Raw genomic sequence first — 24,296 nt, 5'->3', positions numbered from 1 at the left:
CAAGAAAGACATGTTTCTATCCTGATTTGTACACTGTAACATCTAGATAAGTCATTTAACATCTCTATCCTGTAGACTGTATTGTGGAAGTATTTTGAAAAAGGAAAATTTCTCAACAGGCATAAGATGATTATTCTCTCCCCAAATCAGCATTTCTACCCTCAGTTCTTTCACACAAGATTATTTGACTATGTTGATTTGAAATTCATATGACCTCCCTGGCCCCTCTCTGTTTCCAATATTACCTGTTATTACAAGTTGTATCTTTTCTGTTAATGAAGCATTTCAAAATTGATTCTCACTCAACACCACATGCTCATTGAGGAAAAAAATTTTCAGTTTTAAAATTTAAATATGCATTTCAGTTCCCAGTATATGTGTAACACTGTGCCATGTACTGCGATTACATAAAGATCAGTATGTGCTGCCCATTCCCTTGGGAATCTGTAATCCAGAAGAGACTGATACATACAGCCATAACTCTGACAGAGGCAGGCCGCAATGAAGTCAGGGAATCTTTGATCTAGCAATGGAGGGACAGATCCACTGTGCATGGGCAACTCTATCATGAAAGTCAGATTTTAAATGAAAAGTAGTGACAGGTAGCAATAAAGTGCAGCCTATAGACGCATGGCCTATAGGGTGTTATTCTGCTTATACCACATTTTACTACACGTCATCTCACTTGATCCTCACAAAAAACTTGGGATGTAGGAAGGTATCTTTTATTTTATGATAAACTCAGGGACATTAACTCATCTTTCCAGAGTTACAGAATGGGTTTGATTTCTAAATTCAGTCATTTTTGCATGGCACCAACAAGCTGGACACTGATTTTGGAGATTGGATGTGGGAAAGAATGAGACTGAGAGACAAGGTCTTGATATGGCTTCTCTGTTTAAAGAATCCTTGGTTGAGTGATTTTTGGTGGGGGTGGTGTAGGGGTGGAACTGCCTATATTACCAGTTTCATGGATTTACCGACAGGTGGCACCAGGTTCCAGCGCAAGCCTTTTCTCCCTGAGCCTAAGAACCCACACCCACTTTCCCTGAGGGTTTAGCAAGAAATTAGGCAGATAAAACAGGGCTTGTAACACTGTTCCCTGAGATAGTAGTCAGGGTCTGCCTACCGACTCATTTCAAATCAGCAAGCTAGGAATATAAGCAGGCATGAGTAAGTGGAAGGCAAGAAGACTTTGGAACATACTGACTTTAGAATATTCCACCCTGCCATTTAGAGCTGAATGCTTTAACCAAGCACCCAAATCCCTCTCAATTCCAGCTCTTCACCTCTCAAGAGAAGGGCTTCCCTTTTGCAATGATTTTGGTGAAGATTAGTCATAATAGCTACACAGTGGCTGGCACTAAAAACTAATCAGCAAATGGTAACTATCCTTATTTATATTTAAAAAGAGGTAAGGAAAACCACGAATATACTTTCATATGTATATTTCCACCTATTTGTTCTCAGAAAGACACGGCCAACTAGGTAGTCGGCTGTCTATTATCAGTGGGGTATTATTTTTGCAGCTGGACTATTTGGAAGAGGCCTCTTTCAAAGTGGAGAGTGTTACGTGGTAGAAAAAGAAGAAAGATGGTCTTTGATTACGCTATGAGGGCTGTGATCCTCTGCCTCAGAACAACATTATTTTGTCAAAAGTCTCCATAGGCAATGGACCAATGCATACATACATAACTACCAATTCAACATTATTGATATATAAGATACAGATTCTCTCATCAAAAATTTTTCATAAGAGAAAAAGGGAGTTTAATAAGGAACAATTGAAAATGCTAGACTATAATTAAGCATATCATTAATTGCTAAGTGATGTTTGTGTAGGATTCATGGTAGTTTTTTATTTTCTGCACATCTAACCTAAGTCTGCTCATTTCTGTAATAACTGGGATGGCTGGTAATCAGAATAATTACTGGGGAACTATAGATAACTTCTCAATGAATAACCTAAAAGATAACAATGAAGGAAATCCACAGGGGTCAAAAGTCAAGAGCCCCCTTCAATCAAACCTCTTTTCACTCAGCGGGATAGGTCGTCCTCAGTAAGCCGAGTTGCATGAACCTGTGGCTAGTTCAGCTCTTTCAGGTTGCAAGGTAAGAGATATGAAGTTACCTAAGGGGAAAAAGCTTATGAGGATGCCAGGAATAGGAAATAAGCAGTGGGAAACTTTCTAAGAAGACCTCCAGGAGTCTGGAAGTTTGTTTGAGTGCAGTATGATTCATACAGTCTTGTTCCTTTCATGCCACCTCAACAGAAATTTCTTGCTACTCTCTCCTGCCACGTAAGCGTGGCCAGTCTGCTTCTACTGCTCTTGCTATTATCAGACACCTGCCTATAACCCTCACTTCTTTTTTTTTGAGCTTTAGTATTAGGGTTTCTGTTAATCTGTACCTTGTACACATACCTTCTGTTAGCTTCTGAGTAGTTTCTTTTTAGCAGTTTTCTCTGCGTGTCCCCCTCCTTGTGTCCAACAACCATGACTCTTGGTGTTGAACAGAGGAATTGATTGTGTTGTCCATTCACCATGGAGTACAGCCTGCTCCTGGGCCACCCAATAAGCTTCTGGTGAGCTATTTGGTTGCTTTAGGTGTCCTTTTCTAGTTCAATCAATTCTGCTCAAGGTATCAGGGTTACCTGGCTCAGAGCATGGAGATCTATACATCAGGAAACCTTCAGAAGTGGGTTGGGGCCATGGCAGCCTCTCCTGGATTCTCAGCAGGGACAGTGCAACTGTAGCCACATCACATGGTCTTCCCGATGGGCTGCATGGATAACTTCTGTACAAGAAAGAAGAAATCAATGTGTTAACTGACGTTCCCTATGCAAGCTATGGGAACTGTGTTCATGTGCGTTTTATTATTAGTTTTATTATTTCTGCTGTAACAAATTACCACAAATATAGGAGCTTACAGCAGCACAAATTTATTATTTCACCATTCTGTAAGTCAGAAATTATGTTCTGGTATCATTGGACTGAAATATAGGTGTTGGCAGTGCTGCATTCTTTACTGGATGCTGTAGAGGAGATACTGCTTCTAGGATCATTTAGCGAATTTAGTTCCCTGCAACCAGGATTAGGGATTCTTTCCTTGCTAGCAGTTAGCTGAGGGCCCGGCTTCTAGGGGTCATCTGCGTTCCTTGGCTTGTGGCCCCTTCTTCCATCTTCAAAGCCAGCAACAGTCGGTCAATTCCGTCTCAAGCTCCAAATCTTTCCTGCTGTCTCCCCATTTCCTTCACAGACCCTTCTGCCTTCCTCTTCTACTTTTAAGGACTCATGTGATTAGACTGAACCCATCAGAATAATCTAATCACCCTTCCCAAAGTCTGTAATGTTGATGTTTTTACATCTGCAAAGTACCTCTTGCTACGGAAGGTAACATAGTCACAGGTTCTGGGGTTGGGGCATTGACATCTTTGGGGGCCTTTATTCTGCCTACCACACCATTTTTTGACTTGTGCTTGTCTTGGTCAGGACAAATACAAATGCTTCAGAATGTATCTCAGTCTTCATGTCCTCTTGAAGCCTTCCTCAGATATTCTTGGCAACCCTGGTCCTTTCTTCCTTTGACTTCCTACAGCACTTTTGGATCTGCCACATTTTGTCACAAGATCTGACAGTACTCTTGATAATTTCTGCTAATTCATGTGTGTATTTTATGTTTCTGTTATTTCCTCAGCGAGGTTGTATATTATTGAGGAAATTCATGAATCTTTCCTATTCCTCACACAGCAGTCCCCCAATGCTGGATACACATAAGCTGCTCAATGAGTATTAAAAATATTATATAAGCAGCAGACAAGGGGGAAGGAAGCCTCGCAGAGGATCTGTTTCTGGGATGACGATCACTTCATCGATCTACTTATCACTAATGCAGAACTGCCAAGGGATTCTTCTAATATATTCTCCCAATATACTAATTCCCTTATCTTACTCTAGCAGCCAGAGTTGATTAGAATTTAAATCATTCCAGCAAGATCTTTCAAATATAGTAGTGTCTGTACCTTTGGATTTTATTGTTCTTTTCATGAAAGAAAGCTCCAGTTGGTTAGAACTCAGGAACCCTTTGCGGACAAAGCCTGTGTAACACATAATTATACTAAATCCAAGTCTCTCATAAAGATAAGAGAATAAAATGGTAGGAAGGTCAGAGTCAAGCTTGATGCTTCGATTCTACCACTCCTTTTCTCTTCCAAGTCCATGGCATATGTCCATAAAGGCAAGACCAGAGGTAAAAATATGTGCTATCAAATCACCAGAAAATAGTCCATTAATCTGTTTTTAAAAAACAGTGCTTTTTAGTCAGGACCCAACTGAAAATGCCCGTTGAGAAGTCATCTTGGGGCCCGTGCCGTCCTGGCATACCCCCTTACGTGCAGGCAGAAAGCTGTCGGAGGGCAGGGATGCTGAAGCAAGTCTCTCTGCTCACTGCATGGAAGAGCAAGCCAGTTTTTTCTTTTTCTTTTCTTTTCTTTTTTAACAGATATCCAAGGCAGGCAGCCTATAGTGCATGAGAAATGAAAGAGTCTGTCTTGATTTTGAGCAGTTCACTGGTTATAGAGCCCAGTCTTGTTAGTGACTATCACTAGTAGAGCCACTCTGTGACTTCAACACTCAGAGAAGATACTTCTCCTAAGGAAGAGGTGGAGAACGAGAAGAGACTGGAAATTTTATTCCTGGGAGGTGGAACAAGAGTTCCCTCTCATCTGTAGACACAGGGCAGAGGATAAACGCTAAGTCTTCTCCCTTCCAGAAACTAAACTCTGCTGGGTTCCCCTTATTTATCAGTCACTAGATTGGGCTTTTCTCCACATATTTCATTAATCTTCCCAGTAATCTGGTGAGTAGGCTTTAACAGCATGTGCTTTGATCTCCAGAGGCCGTCACTTCTCCACTTCCTCAGAAAAGGTCCTTGGATAAAAGTTAAGGATGCAGGTTGGTCAGTGGTTAAGGGTGGGAGATGGTTTTTTGAGGGAATAACAGGTTAAATTGACTTTCATGTGCCCCTCCATTTTGCTTCTGCAGTTCCTTTTGTTTGGTTATTCTGGGACCTTTTATGAACAGAATTCTTCTATTTTTGTATCCCGTTTCTTATGCAGCAGGATATGTGGTAAGGCATGCTTCTCCTTCCCCAAAATCTTTTTAAAAACACCTTTTAATTTAAGTTTATAGAAAAGTGGCAAAAATAGGATCTAGTTCACATGTACCTTTTCACCAAGCTTCCCCTGATGTCAATAACTTTTATAAACACAGCACAGTGATTAACAACAGTTGTGTTGTTTGCTTTGACATATATAAACCCCAAGATGTGGTACATATTTTAACATACAAAAATTTTTTTTCCATAAGGCAGGCACTGACCCCTGGCTTTTAGCCCATAGGACATGCCGCATGAGCAAATGTGACATTCTGAAAACTTAAGAAAACTGGAGAATCTTCTGAAGATGTAACTGAGTCTTTCCAAAGTTTAAAATTAGATGAATTCTCTTTTAGCACTTTCTGTAGAGACAAAATTTGACTTCAGCTTTTCTACCCAAGTCCTAAAGAATGTGAAAATTGCGTATTTTTAAAATAAAACTCCATATCATGCCCCTGTATCTCTGACCAAAAACAAAACAAACAAAAAACCCAATGACCCAAATCAATAAATTAACACTGGCACAATTCTGTTCCTTCAACTGCAAATGTGGAGTTCAGATGCCACTAGAACTTTCCTCCCGTGATGTCTTTTTCCTGTTTCAGGACCGTATCCAGGACCTCACGTGCACTTAGTTGATCTCCATCTTCAGGTTCCTCCAGTCTGGACAGCTTTATATTATTTCTATATCTTTCATGGCCTTGACACTTTTGATGAGTATTGGTCAGTTATTTTGCAGAAAATCTCTCAAATTGGGTTTCTCCTTCTGATGTCCTCTCATGATTAGAAGGAGGTTATACATTTTTGACAAAAATACTGCAGGTGACGTACTGTCCTCATCATATCGTCTTGGAACTAGAACTGCCCACTTACTGGGAATGTCGATTTTGATCACCAGGTTGAGGTGTTGTTTGCTGTATTTCCACTGTAAAGCTGTTTTTTTTTATTTTACATTTGAAATTGATAGAGTGGAGAAGACACCTGAACAACACACCCATGTCCTTTTCCCTCAAATTTCTGCCTAGTCATATTGACATCCATTGGTGAGTCTTGTCTGCAATAGACATTAATCACTGTGGTGTTGGCCAAATGGTGATTTTTGAATTCCCTTTTACTTTTGCATTAATTAATTGAAATTCTTTCATAAAAAAGAGATGCCCCATATCCACAATTTTTTTATTTATACAAGTTTTTGTATCTGTGGGGGATGTATGGCTATTTATTTTACTTTATGGCTTATAATTCAGTTCTATCATTATTTATTTAATTTTTTGTTCAAATTGTTCCAGCTTTGGCCATTGGGAGCTTCTGTCAGTTACCTCTAGTGTCCCCTTGATATGCCTCATTCTTTTTCATACACTTCCTTCTTTTCTAGCATCATAAGATGTCCCAAATATCATATATTTGGATCTGTGCTCTGATGCTGGTATCAGCCAGTTTTCCAAAGATGGAAAGTGTTCCAAAGATTTTTTTCAACTCTTTTTCAAAGAGCCTGGGTTATTTTTTGGAGAATGATATTTAGAAGATGAAGATCTGGGTACTGGGTATGCTCATTGTTACTGTAATATCACTGTTCCCAGACTCAGTGGGTGGTATATAAACTAACCTGCATATGCACAGATAGATGTATAATTATTTCTATATTCATATATCTGCATATATATTAAAAACTGTGAGTTCATGCTGATATCTTTGATTCCAATCCAACACCATGAGGTCTTTCTAGCCTTCCACCTTTCTTGAAGTGTAACTTCTTTCTCCCACAGTGATAAACATAGATTTTACTACTGATTTGGTATCTTCACTGATTCGTTCAATCCTAGAATACACATAAAAGAAGGACCCTTGCAGATCCTTCCCTCTTTGGCTGCCTCAGAGCACCTAACATACATTAAAAGAGAAAAAAGATAAGACAAGGTAAATTGTTGTTATGGGCTCAGTTGTGCCACCCTTCAAAAGAAAATTCATGTTGATGTTCTAACCCCCAGGATCTCAGAATGTGACCATACTTGGAGACTGTGTCTTTATAGAGGTTATTAAGTTAAAATGAGGTCATTAGTGTGGCCCTCATCCAATATGACTGGTGTCTTTGTAAAGAGAGGAAATTTGGATACAGATATGTACTGGGGGAAGACTATGTGAAGATTCATGGAGCGGGTGGCCATCTAGAAGTCAAGAAAAGAGGCCCGAGAAGAAAGCAACCTTCTTGATACCTTGATCTTGGACTTCAAGCCTCCAGACTGTGAGAAAGTAGATTTCTGTTAAGCCACTCAGTTCGTGGAACTTTGATATGGCAGGCCTACCAAACTAATATACTTGTCTAGAAGAAATTTAACTTACATCAAGAGATCAACCTTATTAATTAATTACTAGTCAGTCTTTCTTTGCAAATGCCACTCCTGAGACAAATTGTTTAGACCGATTTGAATGTGCTCTGAGCCTTGAGATGGCTGTCACGGAATCAGCCAATCTACGACAGGCATGACCAGTATTTTCAAGCCACATCCTTAAGGTTGATAGAAATGTGACCTTATTCTATAACTTACCCTTTTCTTTGTCATAAACTTCATTTCTGCCTGGTGGCATGAAATTTACCTAGTTAATTACAGTTTTGATGAAGTATGTCAGATTAGGTCCATTTTGGGGACTTTCTTCTCAAATGAGTTCTCAGAGATTGGTTCTGAAAGATGCAATAATCAGTCCTGAGTGGCGGTGGCCAGCTTGATAACGCACCCTCCCCTTCCCTAGTCCTCCCCCGTTATCTCTCACTCCTGCTTCTTTGTACTACCTAAAAAGTAGTAGCAAATAGACCCTCTTAAGGTTCTTCTTTCCTTTGGCAGGCTAAGATGAGTCCTTTGCTGTCACTATGGGTGCCATTTGGGAACGGGTCCAGCACTTGTCTGCTCTCTGAATGCCAAAATGATCTGAAGAGGAGCATTTGTTCAACTCTTCCCCTTACTCTAAGACCCGATCCTGGTAGGAGATACAGGGTGTAGAGACCCCTCTTTAAAGATGGAGGATTTTCCCCTCAGATCATTACTTTTTCATTCTTTCCAAAATTACATTCCATTCTCTATATATTTCATAACCCGTATAAATGATGGCCCATTGATGGATACTCATTTGCATTGCAAACAATATGGCAATGTCTATCCTCGTCCGTTTTTATGTTTCCAAGCCCCATATCGTCTGTACTGGCCTCCATCTGTAGTCCCTCTATTCCCATCAGCAGTGTGTGAAGGCACCTTGTTTCCCTTCACGTTTAACAACATTGAGACCTACTGAATATTTTGATATTTAAGAATCTGGCAGATAAAAAAATTGCATCTAATTTTGGTTTAAATGTTTATTTCTCTTTTTCAGACTGAAATTGTGCATCATCTTTTCATGTATTTAAGTTACTTATACTTTCTGTAGTTTACATATTCCTGTCCTTTTTCCAGTCTTCTATTGATTTCTTGGTGTTACTGATTTTTTTCCTAAGGTCATTATAAAGAAAATTATGCCTTTGTCTGTGATATGAGTTTCCAGTACTTTTTCTATTGACTCGTCATTCGTATTTTGACTTTGCTCCTGGTAAGTTTGCCATGAAGAATTTTTAATTTTGTTATTATTAAATTTATCAATTGTTTCCTTTGCCATCTTCAAACATCTGTGAATATTTAAAACTAGGAATAGCAGCCAAGTTATTTTGTCTTTTCTTCCCCAACAAAACCGAAAGCAGGAGGCAATATCACTGTTTCTTTCAAGCGATCCTTCAAGCAGCTGTCCTGTAGGTCTGCATCAGAGTGGATTTGAAAGGTTGTCTACCCGGTTTTCACAAAAGAAAGGCTTTCAAGTTTTTCTGTTCCCAATTTGAAAATCTACTAGTGTCTTGTATATTTCTTAAAAACACTTTTTCTGGAAAAAGAAACAGAACAAAACTAATCTTGCAGAACAGTCACATGACACCATATATGTGGAAACAAGCAGATTTTGGAACAAGCAGATTCCACTCCTAATAAGTTCTATACTCTACTTCATTGTCAAGTTAAAAGATAAAGAGTTATACAGAGAAAAAAAGAATATAGTCAACCTGTGAACAGCATAGGTTTGAACTGCATGGGTCCACTTGTACATGCCTTTTTCTCAGTAAATAGATTGGAAAATTTTTCGGAGATTTATGACAATTTGAAAAAAAACTCTCTTTTCTCTAGCTTCTGTTATGGTAAAAATACAGTGATACAGTGATGTATTATTGTATTCATTACATATAACATACAAAATATGTGTTAATTTATTTTATCAGAAAGGCTTTAAATAGTAGGCTATTAGTAAAATTTTGGGGGAGTCAAAAGTTATACTCAAATTTTTGATGTGTGGAGAATCTCCACCCCAACCCCCAAGTTCAAGGGTCAACTGTATTGTGCTTTTTGCTTTCATTTCTAGTCAGGTTTCAGTAAAATAGAAAAGAATATTCTACAGAATATGTTGTAACATGTGTAACACTTTTCAAAGTGTCACTTGTAACACCTTATCATACTAGATAATGCTACTGGATCAGGGCAGGTAAGAACTGTCTTCTTACAAAAGGAATTTCATTTCTAAATGCTGCAAAAGTATAGCTTGTCATTTCTCTCCTTTTACTATTATAACTTTAAATAATCTGGCAAAGGTGATCGATTAGTTGGATACGTGCTTTCCTGTATGCCTCAGGTGATCTCTTCCATGTTGATGGCATGTTTTATGCTTGGGACCAATCAAGGGCTTTGAGAAACAACAGCCTGTGTGCTCATTATTGTCAATAAGATGGGCTAATAAAGCTAAAGTTATATATAGTCTTGGTTAGAAATTTCTCCAAATTTAAGTGTACTGTACCTCTACAATCACCTTTCAACAATAGATAGTAAATGAAAAGAAAAAGAAAAAACTCATTTCGTAGTGCAACTCATTAACTGGGAGATTGTAACAAATTTTCTTTTAAAGCATTTAAAGCTACACGTTGACTTGTATTTACTATTTGTTAGAGAGCCTCAACCTCTTTGGAAGATCACATGTATTTCCTAGGTAAGGTGGAGGGGCTGCCTGACTTTGGGAACAGGGGGCATAAAAGAACTGCCAGTTTATTTTATTTTCCTTTAAAAATCTTTGGAAGCCACATACAATTTTGTTTTCTGTTCCTTAACAACACTAGAAAATTACTGTTAAATGGCAGTGACTAGTGAAGGTGTGCCTTAGGTGTCCAAAGGCTTCAGCAGATTTTACACTTTATTTTTTTTTAAAGAAAAACTTGGTTATTCTATCCCAGTGTTTCTTTTACAGCAGAATAAAACATGTAGCCGCCAAACTTTAGAAAAATTGTTACAAAGATTTTCAAAATTTGAAATTAAGGTGTAACTTACATACAATGCATAGCTTTTAAGTTGCATAGTTTAATTTGATGAGTTTTGCTAACTGTGTACATCCATGTAAAACACCACCCACAAAAAAACATATAGAGCATTTTCATTTCCTCCAAAATGTTCCCTTGAGTCCCTTTTCAGTCATCCTACTTCTCCTCCAATAAGGGGCAAACAACATGTTGGTGGACATTTAGATTGTTTCCAGACTTTTGCAGCAATGGAAGTTTGCTATGCACATTGTCGTGCATGTATTTTGTGGATATATATTTTCAATTCTCTTGAATAAATGCCTAAAAATGTAATTGCTGGCCATGAGGAAGATGCACGTTTATAAGAAACTGCCTAACACTTCTTCAAAGCTATGTATCATTTTACACTCTCACTGTCAGTGTATGAGAGTTCCAGTAGCTCCAGATCCTCACTAGCATTTGATATTGTCAGTTTTTGATATTTACTATTCTAGTGAGTATGAAACGGTATCTCATTTTGATTTTACTTAAATTTCCATTTTGACTAATACTGTGCTTGTTTTTATATCCTATTGGTCATTTAGTACATTTTTTTGTGTGTGAATGATTTTCTCAAATAGTCTGCCATTTAAAAAATTAGGTTGGCAGTAAGTTTTTTTAAAATTAATTATTATTCTGTTGATTTGTAGTTCTTTTGGATCTAATTTATCAATTTCTTTCTTCTACAGTCAGTGCTTTTGTGACCTAAGAATTCTTCATCAACCCTTGAGTTTTATGGTTCTTGTTTTCAAGTTTAAGTCTATGATCCACCTGAGACAGATTTTTGTGTATGGAATGAAATAGCAGTTGAGGTTTATTTATTTGTTTTGTCTCTGTGGAGTCCAGTTTTCCTTTCCTTTTTTTTTTTTTTACTACCATTTGTATGAAAGAAAAACTTTCTTTCTTTTGTTGAATTTCCTTGACAGTTTTTTTAAAACTAACTGACCTATTTAAAACTAATGTGGGTCTAGTTCAGGAAACTATTTTTTCCCATTGATTTGTTTATCTGTGTGTCAGTAGCATACTGTCTTGATTAATACTACTTAATGGTAAGTTTTGAAATCAGGCAGAATACATCTTCAGCTTTATTCTTTTCCAAAGAAAAAACTGCTTCAGATTCTTTGTACTTCCATTTCCATATACATTTTAGAGTTAGCCCGTCGATTTCTACAAAAGAGCCTGCTGGGACTTCCCAAAGTCGATTCCTCAAGTTGATTACATGAAAAAGATCAATTGCATAAAATGGGTATCTTAATAGTGATTTAGTTCAATCAATGAACATAGAATATCCTTCCATTTATTTAGGTCTCCTTTAAATTCCCTCAAACTTGTAGTTTTTAGTGTAGATATCTTGTGCATCTTTTGCTAAAAGTATTCCTATAGATTTTATGTTTCGTGTTGCTATTGTAAATGGCATTGTTTAAAGATTGCACTTTCTAATTGTTGGTATGTAAAATCATATTGATTTCTGTGTTTTGCCTTAATTGTCTCCAGCTTTGCCAAATTCACTTGTCAGTTCAAATAAGATTTGTTTTTGTAGATTTCATGGGTTTATCTGTGTATGCAATCATGTCATCTGAAAATAATGGCAGTTTTGTTTTTTTTTATGAAAACTATATACACAGTTTTGATTTTAACTTAAAAACTGCATATTGTGTATAAGACTAATGTTGAAGTGGTGGTTATTTATAGTATTCATATACAGTGTTTAAAGTTATTATTTGCAAAAGCGTGGTAGTAAGCATTTTCTACTCCCATCCAATGTCCTGACATTAAATCCATGCAGTAAATAATTCACAGATTTACATCAGAAAAAAAGTTTTTCCAAGCAAGTTAATTACATAATTAAATACAAAATTAAAAAGCATAGTTACCATGAAGCTTTAAGTTCAATTTAGCATTCAGTTATAGTGTCTAATTTATACCACTTGTTATAGATAATTTTCTGCATTGGCTAAAGGGATTGAGAGGAAAAGAGTTAATCAAAGCATTTTTTGCTAATGTCCACCCAAAGCCCAATTTAATTGAACACACAACACCCAATTCTTAAACTAGAGGGAAATGGTATAGTCCACCTGCTCTCTACTACTGGTCCTAAAGTGGAACATTTTGAGCCCTGGATTCTATTTTGTGTTTCGTAATGAATGGATGGAAAGAAGCCTTTCAAATGTCATGATGTGAGTCAGTTTCACATTCAAAGGCAGAAAGCATAGAAGACTGGTCAGACCTCAATGCAACACTTGAATAAGAATAAGGCAATGGTCTCTGTAGTGGTTCCTGTCCCCTGGGGAGTGAATTCAGCTCTCACTGGATTCACTTTGTCCTCTGAACCTTTGTCAGCTCCCATGTAAGACTTGGTCATCATCACAGATTCACCTCTGTTTATCACTGGTCCACTTCCTTCAGGGCTCTTAAATCAAGAAGGGGCTTTTTTCTTATTGATATAGTTACTTCTCAGGTCTCTGGCCAAGGATCCCTGTAGAGGAATCACGACTTTGTTATTACAGGAGACAATGTATTATTAATTCTAGGAAGCAAACCAATTTTGCTGTTAGGTCTAACTGATCAGTATAAAACTTTCACTTATTGATTCAAAATAATACTTTTTTTTTAAACCAAAATTGAGAAAACAATAAAGAGATTTTTAAAGAAATTTCCCATGGTGGCTATATTTACTCTTTTATTCCTCCTGCAAAATATGATGATCATTAAAAGAATTTAAACAAATCTCCTACTCACAGGTGCTTGATTTACTTAACTTCTCTTACCGCCATTTTCACTTTTTAAAACGGTAACTGTCCTATTTTATGTCTTCAAACATGTGAACTGCATAATATTTTTTAATAGAAGTGCTACAGAAAATAAATGTTTAACAATTCTAACACATTGAACAGATTGTGGTAAGTCATTTTTATAGTTCTTCCCATAAGAAGGATATAGGACTGTTGCAAGTCAGAGGCAAGGTCACCCTCCTGCATCGCCAAGTTATGTAGTATATTTCTGCAGGGAAACAAGATGTGCTGTGGAGAGGCGTGAACGAATACATAGGCATGTGATGCCATCTCTGTTCCAACAACTTCTAAATTTGTGTCCCCTGCACAGACGTCTCCCTAACTCCATCTTGTATACCCAACTGCCCATTCAATGTTCTCACATGTATCTGAATGGCATATATCTAACATGTCCCAAAATGATTCCTAATCTTCCCAGCTATGCCTCATCCTCCCTTGGACTTCCCCTTTCAATACATGGCAAGTCTGGTCTTCCAGTTGCTCTGGCAAAGCAGCCTGGGGGCCATCCGTGATTCTTTTTCACTCATGTTCCACAGCTGATCTACAGTAAGACTTAGCCGTATCTACAAAGTTATCCCCAAACTGACGCTGTGCAATCACTTAACACTACTGCCATCATGGTGTAATTCGTTGTCATTTCCCACGCTGTTTACTGCAGCAGTTTTCTAATTGGTCTACCTGCTTCTGTCCTGTTCTTTTCAGAATAACCTCAACAACTCAAAGATCTTGTTAAAATATAGGTCAGATCTTGTCACTCTGCTGCTCTACTCCCCTGTTTCAAAAACACCAAGAGCTGGCTTTCTGTCTGATTCAGAGTAAAAGCCAGAGATTTTGCAATAGCCCAGAGCATGTCTATGACCTGGCTGCCCATCACCTCTCTGAGTTCGTGTCCTCCTCCTCTCCTCATCTGTCATTTCACTGTCCCCTTACTGTGCTCTGGACTTGCAGGCAAGCTCTCAGGGCCTTTGCACATGCTCTTCCTCTGGTCTGGAACACTTTACCCAGGTATCATGTGTTACTTCCTTGCCTCCTTCAGGATTTAATCAACATTCCCTTCTCCTAGAGGGTTTTCCTGGCCAATGGAACATTGTGATCTCTCCCCAGCACCCTCTATCCCACTTCACAGCTTTATTTTTTCTTCCTTTGCCATTATCTTTACTTGAAAATGGTGATAGTTTCTTTGGGCTACTGCAGCAAAGAACCACAAACCAGGTGTCTCAGAACAACAGATATTTGGTCTCCCATAGTTCTGGAGGCTAGAAATCCAAAATGAACATGTCTCCAGGATTGGTTCTCCTGGAGGTTCTGGGGAGAATCTGTTCATGCCTCTCCCCTAACTTCCGGCAATCCTTGGTGTGCTTTGGCTTAAAGCTGCATCATTTTAAGACAGACTAATACTGCATTTGTCATCACATGGTGTTCTGCTTGTGTTTCTCTGTGTTCAAATCTTCCCCTTCTTCAGACTTTGTCATATTGGATTTAGGGCCCATGCTACTCCAGTATGACCTCATCTTACTGTTACATCTATAAAGACTATATTTCTGAATAAGGTCACAGGTTCCAGATAGACATCAATTTTAGAAGGAGGGGACACTATTCAACTCAGGACATTTAATATATATATTATATATTACATGTTCTAGATTATATATTTGTTCATTGTCTGTTCCCCTTACTAAAATGTAAAATCACAAGAACTTAACTCATCACTGCATCCCTGGTGCACAGAAGTCTGAGACACATGGTAGGATTTAGTAGTGTTTGTCAAATAAATAATACCCTTGCTAGATTTCATTTAGATGGCAGATGCCCATATACACTGCAGCTGGTTGTTACTGTGTTATAAAGAGAGTCCATTTTTTCCAAGAAGTATAGCCTCTGGGCTATGAGTTCAAGCATAATACTTTATTCTTGGACTTTTTCCCCCCAGATCTATTCACAGGCCTTGGACTAGCCTCCAATTATCTTTGAAACCATAAAATAGAAAACATTACTTGTTGCAGAAGCCTCTGAGATTCTGAATAAAAGTACCACATCCATGCAGGAACAATTCTTTTAAGACCATTGTAATGTTGCTTGATGACAGAGGGCACTAAGGGGACCTGATGTGCTTTTACCTTCTCTAAATTCCCTGGATAATAGATAATCAAATAGGACAGTCCAAGAGCAATATTTTCAAACAAAGCAAATAAAAGCCCCTGACATGCTTTTGACGTCAAAGCTCTCATTTAATCCGAGTGTGCATCTCTTGGGTACAGATGAGTCAACAGCAGCTAAGTTAACGGATAGAATATGAAGCCTCATAGCTCAAAACGAGCCTTCATAGCCCATTCAAAGCGTGCAGCTCTGAGGCATACACTTCTCTCTCAGCTAAAGAAAATTTCATTGCATTAGCAAAGGTTGGTGCCACTGACTTAGCAAAAATCAAATGTTTGCCTGTTTGCTTTTGAAAAGAATCTCAGTTTCATTACTTAATATTATTAGTAGACTGGGATTAGAAGAGCATTTTGGTACTGATGTCAGTCTTACTTAACAGCGAGTTGACTATTTAGTTGTTGAAGTTGTGGGTCATTCCCCTGAGTAATGTTTCTTGTCAGGCTTTCATACACACATTAAAAAAAAAATCGAAACCATACTTGGAGTGGGTGATGTCCTGCCAAAAGGGAGTCCTGCTAGTAATTAAACTCTTCATTCTTTAGTGATAAACAGTTATGGATTGAACTGTGCCTCCCTTCCCCAAATTCGCATGTTGGGGTGCTAACCTTCTGTACCTCGGAATGTGACGTTATGTGGAACAGTGTCTTTGCAATGTAGGTAGTTAGGATGAGTTCCTTAGGGTGAGCCCTAACTCCAACATGGCAGGTGTTCTTGTAAAAAGGGAAGATGTGGACACAAAGACACAGTCACAGAGAGAACACCATGAAAAACAAGAGCAGAGATGGGGTGATACTCTTCAAGTTAAAAAATATCAAAGATTGCCCACAAACTAGCAGAAGCTAGAAGAGATTCATGGAATAGATTCTTCCTCGCCGTGTTTGGAGGGAACCGACCCTGCTGACACGTTGCTTTAGGACGTCTAGCCTCCGGAACTGTACATTTGCATAACGTTAGTAAAATAATACATTGGTGTAACAGTGAAGCAATACGTTTGTGTAGTTTAAGCCACCCAGCGTGGTACTTTCCTGGGGGCGGCTTTAGCAAACTAATACAGAGACCTTGCCAGCTCCAGCATATGTGGATGTAGGTAGAATATCATCTTGGAATCGCTGATGATGCCTCCTTTTGTAGGGTGCCTGGAGGATAAGTAAACCTAGTTGTCCTCAGAAAAGCATACAGAAGACCTTTTGTAGGTTGAAGCTTGAAGCAACAGCTGGCCCTGTCACTATGCTATCGGTCCACTGGGGTTCTGGATATTTGTGACATTGGGTGCTGGAATCAGTCCTAACCTCAGGCTTTGGGCCTGATATGTCCAAGAAAAATGACTGGGTGAAATCAGAAAGTGGATCATAGAGAACTGGAAAAACTTGGACTCAAGCCCAACAGTGCACAAAGGCCTTGCAGGTGTGCCCCTGGGAAAGTGACTTTCCTGGCAGAATCACTGTGAAAAGACTGGGGAGTGAAGGACTCGTTCCCAGTTACAGTGCTATGGACTTGATTTCTGAGGACAGTTTTGATGGTGCCGGCAATGCTTCCCCTCCTGAAAGCCATCGTTTCTTCCAAAGAGTCTGATCTGACAGCTTCCAAAGCAGCCTCCCGTCTCCCACTGGCAAAACCCCACTGTCTTCACATTTCTGACCTGCTCTGCTCCCCAGCAGCCCTGGTCCCCAGCAGGCCAAATTCAGAAATCAAACTTTGATCTCTCATCCACTTTAATCTTTTCTCCTTTCCCTAGCTTGGGTACAACCCACAGGCCTGCAACCTGCAGAGGGAAAAAGGTTAGTGGTTCGTCCTTTTACTCCCCTTCCTCCATCGTCTTCCTCACCCAAAAGGCTCAGTGGAGCTCACAGGAGAGGAAACAGAGGAGCAGAGAATGAGGTCTTTGTCTTTAGCTCCCCTGGCTTATTGTTATTCTCTTGGCTGTTAAATGTCAGCTGTCCAACTGCACATTCTTCTCATGAGTTCGTCCCGTGGGTTCTTCAATGCGTCGCTGGGGGGACCTCGGCACTGCACGGCTCCCCGGTCCTGGTGCTGCTCAGTGCGTGCCTGGGTCCTGTGCTCTGGAGGACGTGCTGTACGGTTTCTTTCTGCTGGGAATTCCTAGCCCTGTGTTATGCACTGAATTGTGCCTTCCCCAAATCCCTGTGCTGAAGGCCTAACCCCTAGGACCTTAGAGTGTGACTGTTTTTGGAGATTGGGTCTTTAAAGAGGTAAGTAAGTTAAAATGAGGTCATTAGGGTGGGCCTTAATCCAATGTGACCCATGTCCTTATAAGAAGAGGAAATTAGGGCACAGACACACCCAAAGGGAAGACTTATGTGAAGACACGGGGATAAAATCATCTACAAGCCAAGGAGAGAGATCCCAGAAGAAACCAACCCCACCACCACTTTGCTCTCAGACTTCCAGCCTCCAGAATTATAAGAGAATTAATTTCTGTTGATTAAGCCACTCGGTCTGTGGTGCTTTGTTAGGGAAGCTCAGGAAACTAATGAACCCTGGAAGGCCCTTGGGTGAGACTTTTTCAGTATGGCCCTAGCCTGCTTGCCTTCACAGAGTCTGCTTGACAGACAAGAAGACCCATGCCTCCTTCCCTTCCAAATCCCCAATTCCTCCATCTATTTCCATGCCCTGCAGTACAGGAAACTCTATGTAACTGCTCCTCAGAATTCTCAAGTTCAGCAAATGCGCAGCCAGGCATATAATGTCAGATCCTCCTTTTGCAAAACTCCAAGGTCTCTGGCGTCTTCCTCATTCAGTTGGGAAGTAGAGACAGAAGAATCTACAGCAAGAGAAGAGGAAATACCAAAGCACATTCTCTTATGAGTTCTTTGCAACTTCATTCATTCACTGGCATCCTTTCATTCTTCTCTCTCCATCCAGACTGTTGGCAAATATGTGTTGAGTGCCAGGCCCTATGCTAGACATAGGCGTGAGCAAAACAAGGTTCCTTCTCCCTCGTTTTTTAGACATGAGGACAGAAACTATAAACAAACAAAATATATGACATCTCAGATGATATTAGGTGCTAAGTGCAATAGAACAGAATATGGGAGGGGTTTGTAGCTCTATTTTATGTAAGAGGGAAGGCCTCTCTGATACAGGAATATTTGTGTGGAAATTGAGAATAAAGCAGTGAGGCTGTTTGAAGGGAGAACTGTCCCAGCAGAAGGAATAGCAGTGCAGAGGCCCAGAGGGGAGAACATACTCGGTCTATGCAGGGGCGAGGATGAGCAGCAGTATGGCTGCAGCACAGTCATCAGGAGAGATTGGTAGGAGATGAGTTCTGAAAGGTGGGGAGGTTGCAGTTCAGGAAAGGGCTTATGACCAGTTGAAAGGTCTCTGAGGGAGATGGAGAACATTGAATTATTTTCAGTGCAGGAGTGATATGATGCAATGAATTTTGTAGAGGATCACCTTGGCTGCAGGAGGACATGAAGTCACATGCACAGGGGAACCAGAGGGAGGAAGGGTGATCAGCATGGTAAGTGTGTGTGAGGTGCCAACTCAAGGTCCATTTTCCTCCTCCTTACTTAGAAACTCCTGGTTTCACTGAGGTGGTAATACATGCAGACAAAAACAAACACACAAACAAAATGAAAATACATTTCTCAGTTTTCCTTGCATGCAGGGGAGGCCTTGTGACCAGGTCTGGCCAATGATATGTAATCAGAAGTTGTTGGGTGGGGCTTCTGGGAATGCCACCTAATAAGGGTGCCACCTCTGCTAGCACTTGCCTTTTGCCTGTTGACATTTCCTTCTTCAAGCCTAAAGGATGGATATGATGGTTGGAACCAAAGGAGCCATTATTAGGGAAATACAGTTTAAAAGCATAATGATATACCTCCTCACATCAATCAGGATGGCTAAAACTTCAGAAAAACGATAGTCCTAAGTGCTGGTGAGGACGTGGAGCAGCTGGAACTCTCACACATAGCAGATGGGAATGTAAAATACACAGTGCCATTGAAAACTTTAAAAGCTTTCTTAGAAAGTTTAACCTACTTTTACACTTTGATCTAGCTATCTTATTCCTAGGTATTTACACTAGAGAAATAAACACTTAAGTTCATAGTAAAATCTGTCACACATGTTTATAGAAACTTTATACATAATCTCCCCAAACTGAGAACAACTCAAATGTCTTCCAGTGGGTGAAAGGGTAAATAACCTGTGGTATGTCCATACAGTGCAATATTACTCAACAGTAAAAATGAACTATTGATATATGCAACAACTTGCATGAATTTCAAGTGCACTTTGCTAAGGGAAAGAGCCAGACCCAAAAGGCTAGGTACTGTATGATTTCACTTATATGCCATTTTAGAAGAGGCAAAATAGTAGGGATGGAACAGAGAAGAATGGGGATGGAAGGTGGGGATGGGTTGATTGTAAAGGGGCAGCATGGGAAGATTTGAAAGGGCAATGAAACTGTTCTGTGTCATGACTAAGGTGGACACACATGTCTACATATTTGTCAGACCCACAGAATAGGGATCAAATTTTACAGTATGCAAATTAAGAAATACTTTAAAGAAATGGGAATAAAGATGGGGAAAATTGTCAGTATAAATCTATCCTATGAGAAAAACAATCCAAAGTGGGAAAATAAAATCATCGTTATTCCTGAAACTCAATGCTGTGGTTCAGATAACAGATAACTTAATTCCATTTCATAGATACATAGTTTGATTCCCAGTTTTTAAGGAAGTACTTGTGTTAGGAAGACAACACAGAGACAGACTGATTTGAGCAGTTTAGTTTCAGTATATATTTTCCCACCTTAATATCTATTGCTGAAAACATTTGGAGAGACTCAGGACAGAAAGATAAACCATGCTTTTGCTTCTTTTCTTTCTGGTACATAAATGATAATATGCCAGATGAATTTCACACTGTTGATGTTGGGATAACAGAGGGATTAAAAAAACAAAAAAATTTTCCATACATCTCTCATTGGAGATATATCATATAAAAAGTTTTTATATATCAATGATTTGGAAATACTGGGCTATTTTTGTTATTAGAAATGGAAATGAGACAGCTGAAATCCTACAAAAGGATCAAGAGCAGCGGCATCTGAACTAAATAAAGCTGCAGTCTGCTCAGATCACCAGATGGCCAGCACTGCGAGTCTCTTTCCCTGTCACCAATTACTCCCCATCAATTTTCTTTCCTGGGACATGCTAGGGAAGTTCTATCCTTGAATAGATACACAGAAAATCCTCAGTGTAATCACCTCCCTTGCCCTATGCTGCTCTGGGCACTCTCCAGGAAAGAGGTGAGATCAGCTCTGATTTCATTAGCAGGGAGCACGGGAAGCGTGAACAACATTCAGCAGCCTTGGTGGCCTCCGGTGATGCACATTTTATAGGAAAGAAAGAAAAAAGATCTATTTGGAGAGGGAGATGCAGTGGGGCTCAATGAGTGTGTTTTTACTGGAAGAGATTTTGTAGTCAGAGGCTAAGACAGACACTGTGTTTTATCCATTAAGATGAGCCTATAAAATTTGGGATGATACTTCCGTGTAGGAATAACCTGATGGTACTCAGCGTACAGAAGGCAGCACTGAGCTCGTTGTCTTTATTAGTGCATTAAGATTAATACGCTAGAGATTAAGGGGGAAGAGGGGAGGTAAACGTCTAGAAGGCATTTCTTGATCATTCTCAAAGTCTCTCTCGATTACTCTCAAGCCAGCCAGAGCCCCTCCCTAACAGCATCTGGACTTTTTAGTAGGCTGCTAAATGGTTTAATATCCTATTTTTAAGGCGATTCCTTGGCCTGCGGGGCAGTAGTGGTGTCCTGGTCCCAAGAGTCATCTTTCGCAGCTGTGCAAGTCCAGTGCTTTCCAGGAGGGTGGGGTCGAGGGAAAAAGATGGTAAGATGGGCCAAGCCGTGAAAAACGTACCCACCAGTGTTGATGGCTGGGTACAGAATCCTTCCTTCATGACCTGAAATACACCTGCCACATAGGCCAGGATATGAAAATCCATCTTCAGTAGAACCAGATCAGCGATATTTGCAAAATTCTGATTCCACGTAAGAATCATTTCCACAAGCCATTTTTTAAAGATAAAATGTACAGAAAAGAAAAACTATAATTCAGTAAAATTCTTTTAAAAAGTGTGCAGAAAAGATGCATGCCTTGCACAGAGTAGAGATTCTCCCTGATTCCAACTTCCGGAGCTCTGCCCCAACCTTCCTCGAAGCTTCTCACTTTTCTCCACGGCTAACGTGTCCTGACTTCCAGTTTCTCCGGTGGAGTCTGGCAGCGACCTCTCGACTGCAATCTCTTGCTTCTATTCTAGTTTGTTTCCACAGTGAGGCCAGAGCGGCCTTACCGCTGATTTTGTCATTCTGGGCTGAAGACATCCAGTGGTTTCCTTTGCATGTGGAATAAACCCCAACATTCTTATCATAGCTTCCAAGTCCTTGAACTCCCAGTGCTTCTGCCCGTCTCTCCGCTTGCAATGAGGACTGTCCACGTGGCGCCTCAACAGGCCCCGTCGCCATCTGGTAGCTGGAGAAGGAAGCCTGGGCCTCCTGCTCATCTCCTTTGCGCTCCCCCACGCCCCGTCTAATCAACGCCAACGCCTGCTTCCTAACGGCTCTTGGCTCCTCCACTTCCCTCCGCCTCCACTGCGCCCAGCCTAGTCCACATCAGCAGCACCTGGAAGCCTTGAGTTACGTTTTCCTTAAATGCATCCCTCACCCCAAAGCCAGTGATGGTTGAAGATGCAAATGAGATCACGTTTGCCCTTTTCTACATTCCTCAGGAACTTCTCTTGGTGCTGAGGTAAGTCTTAACCTGTCTTACAAAACCTTTAGGAACCTGTCCTTATCTTTCACTCCTTTCAAATTGCTCCCGTCTCCTCCAATCCATATTTTAAATTGTGGCAGGGCTTTCTTTCAGTTCACTGGACACCCTGGGCTCCTCCTCCTTGGGATGGTAGGAGTCCCTCAGCTTCAGATCCTCTTTCTCCCCCTCTTTACCTGCCTGGCTCCTATTCATGCTTCAGGTTGACCAGAGCGACATTACCAACCGGAAGTCTTCCCTGTTCTCCCAGCCTGGATTAGGGACTCTTGCGAGACCCTCCTAAGGCAGGTATTACTTTCTCTAACATTACTCCCTCCTGTAGGATGCTAGTCCCCTCAGGGAATAGACGCTTTCTAGTTGGTTCACCTTTCCTTGCACAGTGCCCAACACATAGTAGGTGCTTATTTAAATGAATTTTATTATTCATTTGAATATCCCTAGATTCTCCTCCAGTGCATTCAGTGGTGGTTGTTGGGAGACCCTGTTTCTCTCTGCTGTTCCATCCTGATACTCAGTCTTTGCCTTTAGGCTGACTGTATCCCCAGTGCCCTGGACTCTGGTTCCTCTGGTGTCTGCCCTCCTCCACAGCCAGGCTCAGTGTTGGGTCAGCTCGTCTCAGCACACCCTGTGCCATTCATTCTTGCTCAGTTCTTCCATTAGATATGGCAGCAGTTGGAGAGAAAATAGGCAATCAAAATATCCAAATCCCCGTTTCCAAACACTGTAACTCCATAACTAATAAATGGCAGGTAATTAAGTTATCTGGGATAAGGTATGATGTTCGGGGACTTGGCAGATTGCCACCGTATCTTGCCCACGCTTGAAAAATGTGTCCCAAAGATAATTGCAGTGCTCGGCCACCCCTCCTGCTTGTTATCCCTCAAAGGCCTTGGTGTTAGGTGAGAGGTCTGCTTTTGCACAAGTCAGTGAAATTCCTAAATCTTCTCCATTCCTTGGACCCCAGCAGTCTCATTCTGTTATGAGAATCTCCTTCTTCCTCCCTTCCCCTCATTCTTGTCCATAATTTGCAGTTTGACACTTACCATGAAACAGAAAGAAAAGTCACAAAAATTGGACTTTTTTTTCAGTCAGTATGTCAACAATAACAAGATCAGAGAAGAATGAGATTGTAGTAATAATCTTGACCCTTTCCCATGTCCTTGGGCCATTCTTTGGCATTCTCTTCTTAACATTGCCATAGAAACCGCTGACTCCTTTCCTGTCAGGGTGATCATACCGTTCAGATTTTAACAACTGGAAGATACAGGCGAAAGAAACCCAGAATCTTTAATTCCAGCTTCCCCTCCCACATTGGTGCTGCTTATGCAAATTGGAGAAAATGGGGCTTGTTATGTTTTATTTTGTATTCTGCTAACAAATACAGTACATCTGTTAAGTGCATGTGTGAGAGAAAGAATACTGGCTACCCAGACATGTGGGGAAGCATCAGATTTTCTTGGTTTTATGAGATTACGTTAACTATCTGCTTGACAGATACAGTAATCATTACAGATTGGAAATACCTTTGTCAGACAGCAATTTCCTGTGATGGGCAGCCACATGACCCTGTAGGATATATTGGGTTGACAGCTTGCAGAGAGATCCAGAAAAAAAAATGAAGCTGGGAAAGGGAAAAGCTTATTTTAGACAACAGACTTGGAAATTTCATAGACATTATAGGATTCTTTTAAAGCAACGCATGATTTCTCATCAGCTGCTAATTAAGGACATTCATTTATCTATTTGTTTGATACTGGAAACCTAAGTCTTGGTTCAGCATGAGTTATAATTTAACATGGTTTTAGTATCTTTTGAGTAATTCAAAATTATGCTTTGCAATAAATGATTTATGAGGAGTTTATAAGTATTCTTATTAAATCAGCATTTTTTATGTATTATTCTCTGGCATTACGTACCTCTGGAGACTATTAAAGTTTATTACTCAGTGTTCATTTTAATAAGAACCTCCTGACTTTCCCAAGGGCCT

Source organism: Manis javanica, chromosome 11 (assembly GCF_040802235.1).
Source record: "Manis javanica isolate MJ-LG chromosome 11, MJ_LKY, whole genome shotgun sequence".
Classification (NCBI taxonomy): domain Eukaryota; kingdom Metazoa; phylum Chordata; class Mammalia; order Pholidota; family Manidae; genus Manis; species Manis javanica.
Note: the sequence above shows the minus strand (reverse complement) of the source record.